We start from the raw sequence: 19,678 nt of genomic DNA, 5'->3' as shown, positions 1-19,678 counted from the left end.
CAAACTGTTCACTTAACAAGAGGCTAAGGAAGGAATCTGTCATCAGCCATAGACCCAGAGTTCCAGAGAGCTGAACAGAGAAGTCCACAAATATTCTCATGGACAAAAACTTTGTTACTTAATAAATTAATTTTATACATCAGATCATTGTAATAAGAGGTTTGAAATTATCATAAATACATTCCCTCTATCTAAAAGAAAAGGAGTACTTGTGGTACCTTAGAGACTAACCAATTTATTTGAGCATAAGCTTTCGTGAGCTACAGCTCACTTCATCAGCTGTAGCTCATGAAAGCTTATGCTCAGATAAATTGGTTAGTCTCTAAGGTGCCACACGTACTCCTTTTCTTTTTGCGAATACAGACTAACACGGCTGTTACTCTGAAACCTGTCATTACCTCTAGCTGTTATAGGTTGGTTATAAAGAATCTGATTTGCATCTTTAAAGTAACCCACCTAAAGGTTTAAAACCAGTTTAACTTTGTTTTGATTATTATTATTTTCCCTATCATTTAACTCATTCAAAGCTAGGAACACATTAGCCATTCAATGGACAAATTAAACATTAAGAAATTAGGGCTACAATCCCTGCTCCCTAACCCGAGCTCCCATCTGTACATTTATAACTCCAAGAAAAATCCAAGTTATTCCTATTTGTCTCTTGTTTAGGTTGGCCATTCTAACAGGATATGAACTCACATCTTTTAACACAATGCAGATATTTGAATCACTAGTTTACAAAACCATGGGAGTTTGCAGGTGTTAAAATCAGCCACCGGAAGAAGCTCATTTTGTTAGAAGAAAAGGAGTACTTGTGGCACCTTAGAGACTAACAAATTTATTTGAGCATAAGCTCAAATAAGCTTATGCTCAAATAAATTTGTTAGTCTCTAAGGTGCAACAAGTACTCCATTTCTTTTTTCGGATACAAACTAACACGGCTGCTACTCTGAAACCTGTCATTTTGTTAGATGGATGTAACAACAATGAAAATTACAAATAGAAATGGGCTTCAAAATAATTCAGATCAGAGTTACAGAGTTCAAACAAAATGTGTGTTTTCCAGTTCACATCAAGTCTTGTGTGCATGCAGAGGGTTGTGATTTGTAAAGTGTTTTTCCTGAAAATATTTCAGCTACATTTAACTTATTTTTAATGACAAAAACACCTAGGGAAAGAGGCTCAGCTGGAGAAAATTGACATTATTGCATTCAAGGCAGTGCAGCTGTGAAGATTTACATCAGCTGAGGACCTGGCCCTTAGGCTCTAAACAATAGAAGAGCTGGGCCATTAGGGCCTACTGAGGGCACTCAGCTCCGCCCAAAGAGTGTTGAGCACTTATGGAGAACTCTGAAAAATCACAGGTGTAAGTGCTTGTTTATCTCTGATTCTCTGACTGTTACAAGATTTCTGCAATTAGCTTCATGTTCAGTTTTGTTCAACAGAGCAAAAGTAATTTCCACTAAATAATAAAAACAGTGTGGCAAGGTATACAAGAGGTTAAACATTTCACTCCTCCCCCACCCCCTTTGCACAGGTGCCCAGGAAAAGGCCTACAAATAGGTCTGATGTAGAGAGAGAAGGTGAAAAATGCCTGAGATTACCCAGGTAATGGAGTGAACCCTAGGGTCCTACTACACATGCCTATCACAACATAGGGTGTCCAATGCACTAAATGCCCCAATAACAACTACATCACTACACACTCAAATGAACTCACACAGAAAATAAGACAAAAAACACATCACATCACCTGTGGGCGAACACTTTTCATGAAGCGATCACTCCATATCGGACCTCGCAGTCCTCATCCTCAAAGGAACCTGCACAACACTTTCAAAAGACAAGCCCTAGAGCTTAAATTCATAACTTTGGTAGAGACACTTAAAATCTAGAGAGAGCCTGGACTTATGGCTTTTTACAACAATCCACTAAATCCACGCCCCTCCAACCCATGACTGGAGAGGATGTGAATAAGACACTTCACCTTGAATGGTCCCTTCAAATGTGTGTTAACTACTAATGCTGAACAACCTGGTTCACCTTGTATTTAGCTATGGCATTCTGAATACATTTCCCAGACCTGAAGAAGAGCTCTGTGGAAGCCAGTGGCATAGCTAGCATGAGACATTTGGGTGGGCCCCGACTTTGGGTGGGTGGGCAGTGACGGGGGGAGGAGGGGACAGAGGGGCAGGAGGGATCAGGTGCCCGGCTCTGCCCACCTCCTCCAGCCAGCCTTGTGGGGGGATGATGGAGATGCCACTCTCCTGTGCGCACGGCTCCCAGCAGCTGTCCTGTTGCCCCACCTCACACTGGACCCAGCTCCCTGAGGTGGCAGGCCTACGTTTTTTGATGATTGCTGCTGCCGGTTCAGCCAGTCACCCTCCTCCTGCTGAGGTACACGTGCGTGCATGGCACACTTGTCAGGCACTCTGCTGCTGTCCTTCCCCTTCCAGTCGGGCCGGGGGTGTGTGCACCCGAAGTGTGGTGTCCTCCAGGTCTGGGCTGGGTCAGCACTGGGGCCGGAGCAGAGGTGGGGCTAGGGGGTGGGCCTGGATGCTAAGTGCGTGGGCTCTGGTATCTATGCTCCTGATGGAAGCTCAAAAGCTTGTCTCTCACCAACAGACGCTGATCCACTGAAAGGTAATACCTCACCCCTCTTGTCTCTGAACCTTAGTGGGGCAGACTCACACTTGCACAGAGGGAAGTTGGGATTGCAACTTGCCTATTCAGGTGCTGTGTGGGCCAGTTCAGCCACCAGCCCCAGCTAGGTCAGCTCTAAGTTGTACCACTGCTTTAATGGCCTCCATAAAGTTTTGAGGGAGCATAGAATCAATGGGGCTCAGCATATGTCTCCTCTGCAGTTCCCCTGCAGCAGCCTAGCTGACACAAAGGGGTCCCAACAAAAACATAAGTTCCCTTGTTTGGGAAATCTTGGGGAGGGGGGTGGTGTATGTGTGTGTGTGTGTGTTTTGCTTCTGGGAACTTGGTTTTGATTTTTTACTCCTACTGAAAAAACTCCAACTGGTCACTGCTGCTTTCTTTCTGTCAAGTCACCCCAGGAACATACCTACACTGATATTCCACGAAAGGTGATAAGGGCAGACAAAGATGGCTAAGAATTTGTTTGTGAATATTCTTTCAAAATTGGAAATGATTTTGGCTTAATTATGTTTGCGCGCCTTTGATTTCCTGTAAATATAGCAGCAAATGAGTTTAACATCAGGAATGTTTGTGGAGAGAGTGCATGTTATGTGCTTACTGCAGAATAGCTGAAGAAAATTCATTCTGATTTTGTAATCATGAGGCTTTGAACTGACAAACCTAATTCTGATCTGGAAACAGAAATATACTGTCTGACCCATGAGTGTAATCAAAACCACGCACATTTTAAATATTTGTAATAAATTACTTGAAAACAATCTGCAGATCATGAATTATTCAAAGCAGTTATTTGGCAAGTACATCTGAATAATGAAAGAATGTGAGAGAAATTGCCCATGAACTTATCATGATCTAATAGAAAGACATGCAATTATTAACTATTTGCCCGAATCTACATCCAAGGAGCTCAAAATGCTTTACAAATATCAATTAAGGGGGAGATGGAGGTTCATTTTCATTAATGCTTTTGAAAAATCATCCCCTAAGCCACCAAATATCCCTGTGAGGTAGTTAACACTCATGGTACCCATGTTAATTATAGATAGATAAACATATCAAGTTGGTGCAGGAGTCAGAAATAAAAACTAGGCAATCTAGCTACCAGTCACTGGATGAAACCATAGACTGTTTCCTCTCTACTAAGGAATCAGCATGCTACATGCTCTCCTCAGCATGCTACATTTAATTTTAAAAATCAAAACTATGTATGAGTACAAAAGTAGTATCTACGATGAACCAGTGTTAGCACAGATGGAGGCAGGGAGGGGAGACAAGAACTGCAAAATAAAGACAAGCAGAAAGTACTGCTGAGATGAGATTTTATATGCCTTAGTTTTTGTACAAAGAAAATAGTTAGTTGTAAACCCTTGACAAAATAAAGACTTATAGATATGTTCAGTCAACTATAACTGTAGTGATGCTTCCAGGCACTCTTGAATTTAAAAGCATTTTTCATTTGGGGCAGTAGTACAGGCAGGAGCACAATCATAGTTAACACCCTCAGTTCAAAAGTTCATTCTTTGTAGTGTAAGAGTAATGAATCAGCTGATGTCTCTGCATATAAATGGAATTCTCATCCATTACCATCTACCAATGACAGTTTGGCTCTTCTGCTTTCATTCATGCTGTCAAAGCTATCTGAACAGCAACAACATATGGTACCTTTTGAACACTGCAAAAACCCAAAGCCTAACTAAGGACTTGTCTACATGGGAACATCCAGGAAAATTGATCTAAATTAATTAAAGTTGTGAATACAAAGTGGAGTAGTTAAACTGCATTAAACCCCTGTGTGAACACCCTCATTTAGAATTAAGGTGTCCTTAACTCAGCTGAATTTAATTTACTTTCAAAATGACCTAAGCTAAACCAAAATGAAGGCCATCTTAATTCTCAACAGCATCCACATGGGGTTTTAATGTTGTTTAATGAAACCACTTCAAATTCACAGCTTTAGATAATTCAGATTCATTTTCCTGGATATCCCAATATAAACAAGTCCTAAAACACCATCCTTTTGAAAACAATTAAGGTAATCCCTTTAGGAAGTTAAGAATTGCCATACTGGATCAAACCCCAGGAGTCAGCAACCTGTGGCAAGCTGATTTTTAGTGGCACTCTGCTGCCAGCTGGGGTCCCAGCCGCCGGCCCCGCTCAGCCTGCTGCCGGCCTGGATGGATGGAACCCCAGGCCGGCAGCAGGCTGAGTGGGCCGGCGGACGGAACCCCAGACCGGCAGCAGGCCGAGTGGCTCAGCCCCCACTGCCGGTCTGGGGTTCCGTCCGCTAGCCCCTGCCAGGTGGGGTCCCGGTCGCCGGCCCCGCTGTCTGCTGCCAGTCTGGGTTTCCGTCCACCGGCTCCTGTAAATGTAAAATGTATTACTGGCACGCGAAACCTTAAATTACAGTAAATAAATGAAGACTTGACACACCATTTCTCAAAGGTTGCCAACCCCTGATCTATCCAGTCCAGTACCCTGGCTCTGGCAGTAGCTAGAACCAGAAGGTTCAGAGAAAGATGAAAGCTCTGCTGTAGGCGGGTGTGAAATAATCTGCCACCCCATATCCTGGTCTTCTTTACCAAGAAAATTTAATTTTAAACATAGAGCAGGATGGCTGTTATTTACTAAAGCTGGTCAGAAAGCAGGAAAAAATGTTATTAGTTGAATCTGTTGTGATAAACTTCAGTAGCACTCATTGAATAATATACTTGCAGAATACCATAAAAAGTATTTGGCAGACAAGCTGTTCATTGAATACTGGTGAACTTTGCTGAATATTGTATCTGCTGTATATTACTGGCCCAGCACCCTTATTCACAAACACTGTTTGTCAGCCCTTATTCACTTTAGTTCTGTCATCAGACCCCCCCCCCCCAAAAAAGAGACTGTTCTTGCAATACACATTAGCAAAATAGGGAGGAAAATGGACAAAAGTGTTCAAAGTATTAGAGCCTTGAGTAATAAAACTAGAACTTTAAATGCACTTATAAATTCTCTGGAGGGAGAGGAGACAGCTCAGGCAAATCAGCCTCTTGGAATGAGAGCTGTTTGGAAGACAAAAATAATAAAATGGAGGAATGTGCTCAGGCTTCAGAACTCATCAAAAAGAAAAGGGTGGATTCTGCTCCCATAATGCAAATTGAGAACCAGGTGCAGGCTTCCAATTTGCCAATTCTTGGATTGCAAGAAAATTAGCAGAGGGGCAATTTAACAGGCTCCCTTGGGAAAAAAAGGTTGCCAGAAGCTTTGCTGCTAAATGCACCTGACTATTCCATCAGTTGGCGCTTATGGGATAACAAACAGGAAGCAGAGGCATTCCATGGCCCACCTGATGATCACTTTAGATAAGCTATTACCAGCAGGACAGTGGGGTGGGAGGAGGTATTGTTTCATATTCTCTGTGTATATATAAAGTCTGCTGCAGTTTCCACGATATGCATCTGATGAAGTGAGCTGTAGCTCACGAAAGCTTATGCTCTAATAAATTGGTTAGTCTCTAAGGTGCCACAAGTACTCCTTTTCTTTTTACAGAACATACAGAAAGCCATTATTGGTTTTATACACTGTTCTTTTATCTTTATCTTATTTTGCACTTATATCTGCACCTCTCTTTCCTGGTATCTGAATAGAAGTGTCAAAAGTAGCAAAGCTGAGAGAACAAAACATAACCTTGAAGTGCAGAAACTTCTGAATAACTCTAAAGGTATGGAGCAATTTAAGGCCACTGTTCAGCACAGTATTTAAGTACGAAGTCATTAGAACTTTAGAATAGAAAACAATAGGAATATTCATGGGCTTTATTTAAGTTAAGCAGGTTCTTCGGTGTTTTGCTCAGTTGGAGTCTGCTTTCCTTCAAGAGTCATTTAGCAAGCAATCTGCAACATGGTTAATTTAACAAATTTTACCTCTTTACTGTTCATGGAATATCAGATTGCAATTTTCACAAATTTCTTTATCTGAGTGCCTCACAATCTTTAATGCATTTATCCTCACAACACTGTTGTGGGGCACAAAAGTGCTATTGCCCCTTCAGAAAATGGAGAACAGAAGAACAGATATTTTAAGGTCCACATCTTCATTTAGGCGTTTAATTCCCACTGAAGTCAATAGGAGATAAGGGTGTTTAGGAGCCTATCTTCCATTGACTTCAATGGGAATTGAACATCTAAATACTCTTGAAGATCTGGGCCTATGTGACTCACCCAAGGTCACACAGGCATTCTGATGCAGAGGAGAGAATTCAATCCAGATTTCCTCATTCGTAACTACGGGACCATCCCCTACCATACTTCCTCACTTTCAAAGGGCTGGAAGTTATTTGACACAATTTTTGTGAGTTTGTTTAATTTGAGCTATGTTGCTTAGTTGTGATTGGTCACATTAGTAACATGATACTGTTTCTTTTCCCTGATTGGATGAGCATTACTCTTTTATAATCAAGTTTTTGATGTGAATGCTGTGACCCTAAGGGCCCCTCAATGTCAACCAGTAAAGGGGATGACAAGAATATCCTGAGTCTGGTTCACCGAAGAATATCATGTGACTTCTTAAATGAAAGTCAGGGTCATGATTCTCATTAATATTGTTGTGAAATGTATGTACAGATACTCTATAAAGTATATATACACTGTATATATGTACACTGTACACTGTTCCCTTGGGGATAAGAGACCTGATATTATGCTGAGTGCTCAGTTGAGAAGGAGCAGGACACTACAGGGAATATTTCAAAGGGGTCTAGGGACTGGGGTACATCTATCATTAACCTGCAAGGCAAGGGCCAGCAGAGCCCAGAGGAGATTGTTTGGGTGGCTAACAGACTGGAGGCACCAGCAAGCTGGCACCCAGTGAAGCACATGTAAGTCTCTCTTTCATTGAGGCAGGGGTAACAAGGGGACTCTCAGTCCTGGGCACTCAAAGAGCCCTCACGAGTGAGGCCAACTGAGACTAGGGCTCTTTTATGCTGAACGCTGTGCATGGACATAGAACCAATTATTATGGAACAGTCAGTAGGCTGAAGAACCTAAGTATTATTATTTCCATTTTACAGATGGGGAACTGAAGAACAAATAGACCAAGTGGTTTGCACATGCTCATACATGAAGTCTGTTGCAGAGCCACAAACTGATCCCATACCTCCTGAGGACTAGTCCAATGCCTTAAGAACAAGGCCACCCTTCTCTCCAGCTATTGGACAACTCCCTGTTGGGATTTGGTATGACGTTGCATTGCCTCCACAACAGTTCCAGGAGGCACTGTGCTCACAAATAGAGATGCTGGGCTTTAGCCCTGCTGAAAATTTACCTTAACTTCCTCAGTCCCTTAACTTCATTATTATAATCATAATAAAACTTATTTACCTGCATGGGTATTGGCAAGTTAAGGTTGTTATTGGATTACATAAAGCAGTATATAAGTGCTTGTAAGATTAGTGCTGAACTGAGTGACTGAAAATAACAGCTTCTATATCAGTATCTCAATTGCATCAATCAAGGTAATTTCTATTTCCATGACTGTTTGGGAATAGACTGTAAAATACTAATTAAAGAATTTCCCTCAGCACAAAGCTGAACTATGCTTAAATTTAAAAGACTGAGGTGGATGGAAGAATGTTATTCCTGCAAATAGCTCTAGGATACAATAAAAATAAGTAAGACAGGGCAAAACCATTCCAGCTCCAAATACATTATCTGATTGAAGACTGTGCGGGGGGGGGGGGGGGGAGAAGGGAGAGGAGGACAGGAAAAAGGTGAACTAAAGATAAAGGTTCTCAGATCCAAAGAGTTACATTTACATGGCTAGCTGCAGTTCTGACCCATTATTGGTCTCTGAGTGCACCCTCTCAAGAATCAGGCCATGTGCCTTTACCTCTTCTGAGTGGAATCCTGCAGTTCTCCCACTCTTAGACCAGGCTACTGTACCCTGTAGATCAACAGCGCTTACCCTGCAGGTCTGACTGAGTTTGGTACCTGTAGTTCTCTTTGGGAGCCTGTGATCAGTGGATTGCAATTACCCAAAACAGTCTTCTTAAAACGAAAGTATTGTTTATTTAGCCAACAAAGGATCTAAGAGAAAGGGGGATTTTTAAAACAATGAAAATTCTACATGTATGTCTATCCTACCTTGATTTCAACCATCCTCCTGGTAGGTCTCACTTCCCCCTGACCTCCACACAGAATGCATTGGCTTCTCAGTCTCAAAATCTTGTCTCTCTTCTTGTGTGAGAGAGAGAGTGTCTCTCTTTAAACTCCGAGTCTTCTGATTCTCCCACTGCCTCCCCCACACCACAACTTCACAGGGACAGAGACACATCTGGCGAAGTCTGTCGGAAAAGACAGGGCTTCAGAGTGAATGGCTCTTGCATTTTCTTGTAACAAGGAGTTTGAGGGATATCTTATCTTATCTGGAGTCATTGTATGGCCTTCATGTTTGTTTCCAACAGTCTGCTATTAAATTAAACCAAATACAGTCACACAGTAAATATCACAACAGCAGTCAGGATATAGTATTCATCATTTACTGCAGGCAGCTCCAAATGCATCACACAGAGTACTGTAGAACTCTTCAGTAAATAGCAGTCTGATGCTAAGCTGGTGTAAATCAGCATAACTCCCCTGACTCCCATTGCTGTGTGTGGAGCTATGGCCCAGCCCCACATAGTTTGCAAGAAATGAAGGTTTTAAGCATGGCTTAAAAATGTTAGAAATAAATTCTTCCTCTATCAAAGCTTAGATTTGTACATTATGTTACCACAATAGGATAAGAAAGGTGATGTATGATTTAGCAAGTGGGAATAAGGAGTTTGAATTTGAGGGTGAATTTGGGGGTAAAAGACAGGAAATCACTGCAGAGCAATATGACTTTAACAGCAGCATTTTGGACAGACTAGAGAAAAGGGAATGGCAGTGAAGCCAGAGAGAAGTTGCAGGGCTAGATTTTCCCCATGGAGGTTTGAGGTCTGAAAGAATCACTGACCTAAACCCTGTAGAGATTCTGATCAAACACCACCCCCTGCACATTCCTCCCAGTTTCCCCAGAAATGGCACCATGGCCAGCCCAGATGCTACATTGCTGTTGGATTCTGTCCATTGCTCTCTGAGCCCACTAACTGGAGTTCCAGATCAAAAGCTAATGCCGCACCATTAGCTAATTCCTTATATTTATACGTGGTTTAAAGGTTGTACGGTAGAAGTCACATGTCCCACAGAGGAAGTGTTCCCTGACTTTTCCCCCTGCTCCTTAGCGCTCCCTCTTTCCCTGAACAGGTGGATGGGTTGCATAGATATTTTGTAGAGGAACTGGCAACAGGGATAGCGATAGGGAGAGGGGAACAATTTGCATCACCAGCTTTCCCCCTGTATCTTTTCCACTGATTTAGTCCTCTTCTTAACACTGGTTTCAGAGTAACAGCCGTGTTAGTCTGTATTCGCAAAAAGAAAAGGAGTACTTTTGGCACCTTAGAGACTAACCAATTTATTTGAGCACGAAAGCTCATGCTCAAATAAATTGGTTAGTCTCTAAGGTGCCACAAGTACTCCTTTTCTTCTTAACACTGTTCATGGAAGTTGGGGACTATTTGTAATGTCAGGATACTGAAGCAGCGGAATAGAACACCTGAGACCAAAATGCAGGCCATACTTACAGGATGGGGGACTCTACGCAGGGAAGCAGTGACTCTGAAAAAGATGTGGGGGTTGTAGTGGATAATAAGATGAACATGAGCTCCCAATGTGATGCTGTGGCCAAAGAGATAATATGATCCTGGGGTACATGAACAGGGGAATCTCAACTAGGAGTAGAGAGGTTATTTTTCCTCTATAGTTGGTACTGGTGTGACTGCTGCTGTAATACTGTTTGCACAATTGAAGAAGGATGTTAAATTGGAGAGGATTCAGAACTTAGGTATGAAAATGATTAAAAGGATTAGAAAACATGCCTTATAGTGACAGGTTCAAGAAGCTCAATCTATTTAGCTTAACAAAGACAAGGTTAAGAGGTGAATTGATTACAGTCAATAAGTATCTACATGGGAAACAAATATTTAATAATGGGTTCTTCAATCTAACAGAGGAAGGTATAACACAATCCAATGGCTGGAAGTTGAGGCTAGACAAATTCAGACCACAAATAAGATATAAATGTTTACCAGTGAGGGTAAATAATAGGGCTGTCAAGTGATTAAAAAAACTGATCGTGATTAATCGCAGTGTTAAGCAATAATAGAATACCATTTATTTAAATATTTTTGGATGTTTTCTACATTTTCAAATATATTGATTTCAATTACAACACAGAATACAAAGTGTACAGTGCTCACTTTATAATTATTTTTTATTACAAGTATTTGCACTGTATAAAAACAAGAAATAATATTTTTCAATTCACCTAATACAAGTACTGTAGTGCGGTCTCTTTATCATGAAGGTTGAACTTACAAATGTTAAATTATGTATAAAACATGCATTCAAAAATAAAACAATGTAAAATTTTACAGCCTGCAAGTCTGCTCAGTCCTACGTCTTGTTCAGCCAATCGCTCAGACAAAGAAGTTCATTTACATTTGCAGGAGATAATGCTGCCCACTTCTTGTTTACAACATCACCTGAAAGTGAATACAGGCGTTCTCATAGCACTGTTGTAGCCGACATCACAAGATATTTACGACCCAGATGTGCTAAAGATTCATATGTCCCTTCATGCTTCAACCACCATTCCAGGGGACATGTGTCCATGCTGATGATGGGTTCTATTCGATAACAATCCAAAGCAGTGTGGACTGATGCATGTTTATTTTCATTATCTGAGTCAGAAGCCACCAGCAAAAGGTTGATTTTCTTTTTTGGTTGTTCAGGTTCTGTAGTTTCCACATTGGAGTGTTGCTCTTTTAAGTCTTCTGGGAAGCATGCTCCACACCTCGTCCCTCTCAGATTTTGGAAGGCACTTCAGATTCTTAAACCTTGGGTCAAGTGCTGTAGCTCTCTTTAGAAATCTCACATTGGTACCTTCTTTGCATTTTGTCAAATCTGCAGTGAAAGTGTTCTTAAAATGAATAACATGTGCTGGGTCATTTTCCAAGACTGCTATAACATGAAATATATGGCAGAATGCGGATAAAACAGAGCAGGGGTCATACAATTCTCCCAGCAGCATTATTTCCTGTAAATGTAAACATTATCTCCTGTAAATGTGAACAAACTTGTTTGCCTTAGCGATTGGCTGAACAAGAAATAGGACTGAGTGGACTTGTAGACTCTGAAGTTTTACATTGTTTTGTTTTTGAGTGCAGTTATGTAACAAAAACAAATCTACATTTGTAAGTTGCACTTTCATGACAAAGAGATTTCACTACAGTACTTGTGTGCGGTGAATTGAAAAATACTATTTCTTTTGTTTATCATTTTTTACAGTGCAAATATTTATAATTAATATACACTTTGATTTCAATTACAACACAAAATACAATATATATGAAAAGTAGAAAAGCATCCGAATTATTTAATAAATTTCAATTGGTATTCTATTGTTTAACAGTGCAATTAAAACTGTGATTAATTGCGATTAATTTTGTTAATCATAATTAATTTTTTTGAGTTAATCACATGAGTTAACTGCGATTAATCAACAGCCCTACTAAATAACCATTGGAACAATTTACCATGGGTCATAGTGGATTCTCCATCACTGACAATTTTTAAATCAAGATTGGATATTTTTCTAAAAGATCTGCTCTAGGAATTCTTTTGAGGGAAGTTTGATGGCCTGTGTCATACAGAGGTCAGACTAGATGATCACAATGGCCACTACTGGCCCTGGAAGCCATAAAAAGAGTTTACATTAACAACTGGATTTCACCTTTAACACAGGGCAATGGCAAGTAAAGCTATAAATGGAGCTGATTTACTGTAGCTGAAAACACCACAATTACTATAATTGCACAGCCATTTATAAGCTATTAGGGCTATCCTTTGCCACTGCAGCAGTTTCAGAATGTATTAAGTTTTATCTACTCTGGGTATCAGTTGTATTATCCATAAAAGTTCATGATAGTTCTAAGTGATAATGAAGACCACCACAAGAGAACACTGTCCCAGTTAAGGGCAACTGTAGCATATTACCCCTCTATGGTCCACCCAGGGGCCCCATTATTAGGTTCTGGTTCCCCAGCCATCACATCTCTAGGATATAGACCTTCGTCTCTCTCCCTCCTGACCAGGGTATTTCCAAGCTATATAGTTTCCTGCCTACACTGTGAAATCCCCAGCAAGTCAATTCTCCTCAGAGGCTATAAACAGCATAATTGCCCACAGTTAAGTTACTACCCAGCTCTTTCTAACCAAGTACATTTATTCATGGCAGAGGAAACATTAAAAACAATAAAAGAACCCACACACATGCTAATAAGCTTACTAGAGATCACCCCCTTCTTCCAACAAGAGCCCTGGCAGGTGAACAGTCCTTCGAACCCCACATAGGGGTTTTTGTGTGGTCACATGTTCATAACAGTGGTTAGTTCAGAGCATGCACACCCAGGAATTTGTAATGTTCTCCTTAATACAGTGTGGGTTTTTGACCCTTAGAAACCATGACTAAGTAATCAGACAATGGTTTCTCCTCAAGGCACAGCTTCAAAAGGTTGGATCTGGAGTTGAGGAAATTTTGTGTTCCTTCTTTCCCCCTCATCCCTGGTATTTCCTAGGAAACCCATTTAACTTAAAAAGTTCACAATGTTTCAAATAGTCCTTTGAAGCTCATACCACTTCCCAGGGTTTACATTAGTCAGATCTCCTCCCTAGAGCTATTACATATAATCCCATAATAGTAATATGTAAACCTTTGCATTTTTAACACAATGATCTCCTAAAATACTTAAATTTAATTCAGTAAGGGTTGTTCTGGGTATTGCAGAAAATTGCCATGTCTGTCCCTGTAGTAAGAAGAGGACCTGAAACATAAGGCCTTGTATCAGAGGCCTGGTATGAGGCCTGAGGCCTGGGCTAAAGTAATGGTCAAAACTTGCTAATATAAAGCAAATTTAAGTTGTGAGCAAGAGAAGGCCCTGCTCACAGAATCTGGCAAGAACAGCGCTGATATTGCAGAAACACACATTCCTAAGTAGTGCTAGGCATAAGAATATACGCGCAAACACATTCCAGAAAGGTGGTACTAGTATACCTCCATACCAGCACATTCCCCAAAGATAAAAGAATCATATTGATCCATTCTGAAGATAAGGTCAGGATGACAGCATGATGGATAGAAATGTTTTGATCGAACCATCAGGTAATGGGTGGTGGTTAGCCACGTCAGAGGGTGACACCTAAGTACATCAGAGGGGTGATATGTAATTTGTTTGTATCTGTGTATAAAGTTGTATCTCAGAAGCAATGTCTTTGTCCAACCGAGGGCACAATAGAAAGTCCCACCACTGACTGAGCTGCGTCTATTGTCGCGGGCATATGTGTTAGCATACCTGTAACCATTGAGCGGGGGCATTAGCACCGTGCTTCGTCGGCAATAAACCTGACCAAGTGCCTTTGCACCTTAACGGATTTTGTGGTCATTGAGCTGCCTCTTCCTCACAACTTAACTTTGCTTTATATTAGCAAGTTTTGACCATTACTTTAGCCCAGGCCTCAGGCCTCATAGCAGGCCTCTGATATAAAGCCTTATGTTTCAGGCCCTCTTCTTACTACAGTCACAAACACCTTGGAGAATTTTCATTCAAATACTGGCCCAGTGCTAATGAATGAATGTGAGGACTCTTATCTTGTGTTTCTCTCAGATATAGATGATACTGGTAATAATATAACCCACCATCATTAAAAAGTTCCCATTAGCAGATTCTCTCCTCTCTCTCATTCTGGAATAAAACTACTTTCACCTTGACTCCAAATATCAGAGCATGTTCTAATTACTCCCTTTATTAATTATTATTAATAAATCTCTTATGTTTTCCTTATGTAACCCACTATGGTTCAATGTGTAGTATGTGTCCCCTTCTATTGGCTGATCCAAGGGACAAGAACTTACAATTCCTACCAGTTAACTCCATTAACTCAGATGGTAGAGGCCCATGCCATTGGCACTGAATGCCAGAGTTACAGCTCCAAGGCCCAGATGAACAAAAGGAATTAGGTGTTGTGATGCTGAGCATCACAGCAAACAGCTTTTAGGCTCATAGAAAAAAAAATCTCACAGGAACATGCTGCAATTCACAAAGCCTGAGTTAGGTGCCTAGGGTTCCTATATATATGCTTAGGGTATGTCTACACAGCAACTAGATACCTGCGGCTGGCCTGTGCCAGCCAACTTGGGCTTGTGGGGCTGTTTTGTTGCTGTGTAGATTTCTGGGCTTGGACTGGAGCCCATGCTCTGGGACCCTCTTTTGAGTTAGGTACCAAACACATTTTCTGTGACAAGGAGGAGGAGCAGCAGACCGTGGTTAGTGTACTTACCTGGGATGTAGGAGATCCATAGAGTCAGTTTCATGTTTGCTCTCTCTCTGGTCCAAATGACTCTAAGCTATTCCACTGGGTGGCAGTGAGGGGGGAGTGGAAAAAAAAGAGCACATGCACGATAATGACTCTATAGCCTGGTGGTTAGAGCACCTCCCTGGGTGGTGGGAGACCCAGAAGCCAGTCCCATTGCTCTAATTTTTTATCCACCTTGGACCTGTTTCAACAGAACAGACTGAGGAAACTCCATCTCAAAATATCCCATAGCCCAGTGGCTCAGGCACTCACCTGAGAGGTGGCAGAGGCCTGTTCAAATACCTTTTTCCCCTGATGGGCAGCTTGAACCAGGGTACTCCTACATCTCAGCTGAATACCCTAACCCCTAGGCTAAAAGTTATGAGGGTGCTCCTCCTCTCCTCCAGCCCCCCTCCCCTGCTGTTTTATGTGAACTCAACTGAGAGGCCTAATCTGGTGGGCAGCCTCTGAGCACATCCACTGGATCAGGCCCTGCACACGACTTCAGCAGTTGAACACCTAAGTTCCCCTAGTTTGTGAATTGCTTTGGGGCTTAGGCAGGACATAGACATACAGACACTTAGGCTGAGCATGCACACATGTGGCCTTACAAGCAGAAACATAGGCATCTAGAAAACATTTTACTGCAAAAACTTGGGTGGCAAATGAGTTTAGGCACCTACAGTATATAGGAGTTTTCTGAACTGCAATGGAGCCTAAATCTGGAATTTACATGCCTAAACACTTGTGAATCTAGCTCTAAGCATAATTAGTGGTGAGCTTCCCCCACACTTACCTGCAAATTTGCCTTAAAACTCAACTGGAAAGATCTTCTCCAGGGTGACAGAGTAGCTCAGAGTCATATCTATTTTATGTTTGGCTCCTTTGTTAAGACTACCAATAAGAGTGGTGTCAATCAGTGCCAGCTACGAAGGTGGTTTTCGTTATGTGGACAGTTAAGATTACTCATACAAGCAGAACAAGTCATCATATGGTGTTGCTGTTGGGTTATATTTGAACTGTAGATGTCTGAGTCCAGTTACCAACCTCCTAGACCATCTAGACCAGGGCTAGTCAATTATTTTTTGTCAAAGTCCTAATTTCTTGGTCAAGATATAGTCAAGGTCCAGACTAGAGAAATATTTTCACACCTCAATAATACAGCCCTACTCAATAACAACAATGATATTAATAATAAGTAAGCAAAAAGATTTCACGGTCCATTCAAAAACATCTGGCAGTCCAGATTTAGCTCATTGTCCACTTATTGACTACTTGTGATCTAGACTCCTTTGTATGGGCCTTTTGAAAACTACATAAATCTCATCAAACCTGAAAATACACTAAAATGAAATTTAGAGGCCAATTCAAATCTGAGAAAGCACAGGAAGTTTACAGTTTTTATTTATTTCCTTTTAATGGCATGACATCCACCTCTTGCAAATGCCCCTTCTGGTCAGGTGTGTCTGCAGTCTTTAAATAGTCTCAGCCCTGGTATCAGGGTGTACCCGAAGGGTTTCCTCCTTGGAGACAACAGTTTCATCCTCTCTGGGCCCTTCTGGTCCCAGCTCTTCCGCTGGGCCACTAAGTAGTTCAGATCCCCTTCTAGGGGTTTATTTCTGCCCAATTTTAGGCCACTTCCCCAGTGGGCTATGGGGGGCACCTGGGCCGACCCGCCACTCCAGGTCCTAGCCCAGGGCCCCTAACAACTGCAGCCATACACCACTGTATCCCTTTAACAAAACTGCTTTTAGTTCCCTGGACCACTTCCCCATGGCCCCAGCCTTCACCAAAGCTTCACCCTACCTCTGGGCTCTTTTACAGGGGGTCCCCGGTATATGTCTCCCCCTTATCTGTCCTTTCACATATTCATTGCTCATCCGTAGGGGAACATGTTCCGATTCACGTCGGTCCCGATCCGCATATCTGTCATTTCATCTTTTCTAGGGGGGCTTCCCCCGGCATTCAGGAGGCGCTGGGAGGGAGGGGGAGGAGAGGAGCCAGGGCGCGTTTGGAAGAGCGGGTGGAACTGCCCGGGAAGAGGCAGAGCGGGGGGGGGCAGGAAGAATCAGGACCATTATTTCTTATGGGGAAAAAGTCCCTGATATCCATTGTTTCAGTATCCATCTCCCCTTTTCGGGAATGCAACCCCGATGTATGCCAGGGACCCCCCCCTGTATGTTCAGGACCAGCAGCCAGCCAGGAGCTCTTCCTCATTTCCCCAAACCCTACTGGCACTGAACTGTCCATGGTGCTGCAGTTCCCTTTGGCCAGCCAGGAGCACAAATTGAACTCCTCTGGTTCCTGCAAGGAACTGACTGTTCTGAATTGCAGCTCCCTTTGTATGGGCCTGCAACCCTCTGATTGGCTGCTTCCTGTAGCCTTTCCCTGATTGGATGCCTCATACACAGTCTCTCTAGGCTGCTTAGAAGACTTCTCTACTGCTCTTTTTCTGTGATAGGTGTGATAGGACCTGAGGACTCTGGACCTAGTCAACCCCATCACATCTCCAATCTATTTTAATTAGTCCTTATTCGCAAACTGGTACCAAGGTATTTGAGAACATACAGCGGTATGAAAATCATTCACTATATGTTCTGAAATACTTTGGCATTGCAAAGCAAATCTTTACCTCCTTCCTTAGGCAAAACTCTCATTGACTACAATGAGAATTTTGCCTGAGTAAACATTGAGGATTTAACCCACGGGGACTAGTAAAATCTGGATTTCTCTTCATTTTTGAATTTGTCAGCCCCTCAAAATACTTTGGAAGATTTTTTTATTTAATACATTTACCTCTGGACACTATAGTACATGCTCTGAAGCAGAATGTTTTGTATGAAGAGCAAATAAATATTTACAGTCACCATTCAAATCAAGTGCTCTCATTCACCTTAATGACGTGGTTCTATTTATTTAAACTAGTCATACATTGTTCCATGAATAAGCCATACATTCCATTTTAGTTGCAATTGCTAAACACTAGAAACTATTGAAGTACAATACTTGTGAATAATACTGTCTTCTCATAGCAGCAATACAAAACACTATAATTTATACCAAGAGTGGTTTGTTTGTTCTTTAAATAGGTTTAGGAGGTTTTAAAACCCAAGGCTGTAAAACAATATTATCCTAAGGTGATTAATGATAATCAGAGATAATACTGTTTTGTACACATAATTTATATTAAAAATTTTCTTGTCTTGATGTAAGCATAGTTTAATGAGAAATCAGTTTCCCTGCATATTATTGTGTGGGGAGGGTGCACTGTATAAAGCTACTTTTAAATACACTGTCACAGGAGGTCAAAATTACTTTTAAATATCCACTTTTGCTTTTTACATTTGAATGTTTTCCATTTCAACAAGCAGAGCAAGTGAAAACATTGCTTTCTATAGAAAACAACTGATTCTTTGCAATGGTAGGCAGTACTGAACCTTTGTATTTTATAGAGAGCTCAGTCTATCATCATGACAGCCATCACATTCTTCTTAATTACTTTTGTGTTTTATGACATTTGAATAATCCCTCCCAACCTCCTCTTCTATTTACAACACCAGTCCAAATGACCCACATACTGTGCAATCATTTCTCCATCGTTAATTAATCTGATTGCTGCCATTATGTAGAGACCATTATTTATGCCCTATAATAAGTGTAATCATCGAGCAAATTCTAATTTATTTTGTTTCCTGTGACAGACTGTACCCTTATAGTCACCACTTTTACAAGACTATGATACATTTTCTATAAAGTACGCCTTTTGAGGTATCATTTGAAAACTCATAATTTACTGAACATTATTGTCCTGGTAAAATGTATATAGCAACATTGTATGTATAGTTATAAGACTCAATCATATGACATTGCTGAGACTTGCTCCAAGTTTAGAAAAGCAGCCCAAACTAGTTATTCAGAGACAAAAGGTTAGCCATCACCTCAGCCACGTGTCAACAAAATCAACTGGACCGTCACCGGGGTAAGCAGCAATTCTTTGGCATGAAGAAAGGTGTGAGCGAGAAATTTACATCTTGGCAGACAGACTTGCTGTCACCTGAATCCCAGCTGGAGATGATTCTCAAAGAAGAGAAATACTATAAGAAGGGAGAACAGAAGACACAAATCACCTCTCTCCCCTTATCCCTACTCACGGCATCAACAATGTTTGAAAGACAAAAGGAGAATCACTGAACTGAGGGAGGTGGTTATGATCATGTGGTGAGAAAAACCTTTTTGTTCTAAATTCACTTGGTTTGTTAAATTGGGTATTAGTTTGCATTTTACCTTTTATTTCTTTGTAACTAATTCTTACTTTTATGCCTCATTATTTGTAATCACTTAAAATCTGTCTTTCTGTAGTTAATAAACTTGTTTTATCTAAACCAGTGTGTTTGGATTGAAGTGTCTGGAACCTCCATCTGAGATAACAGGATTTGTGCATATCATTTTCCATTAATGAAATGATGAACTTTCTATGAGCCTATACTGCACAGAAGGAAAGAGCTGTGCAGTGTAAGATGCACATTTCTGAGGACAAGTCTGGG

This window comes from Lepidochelys olivacea (genome assembly GCF_965140295.1).
Source record: "Lepidochelys olivacea isolate rLepOli2 genome assembly, chromosome: 3".
In the NCBI taxonomy this organism is placed as follows: Eukaryota; Metazoa; Chordata; order Testudines; family Cheloniidae; genus Lepidochelys; species Lepidochelys olivacea.
This window is presented reverse-complemented; position numbering follows the sequence as displayed.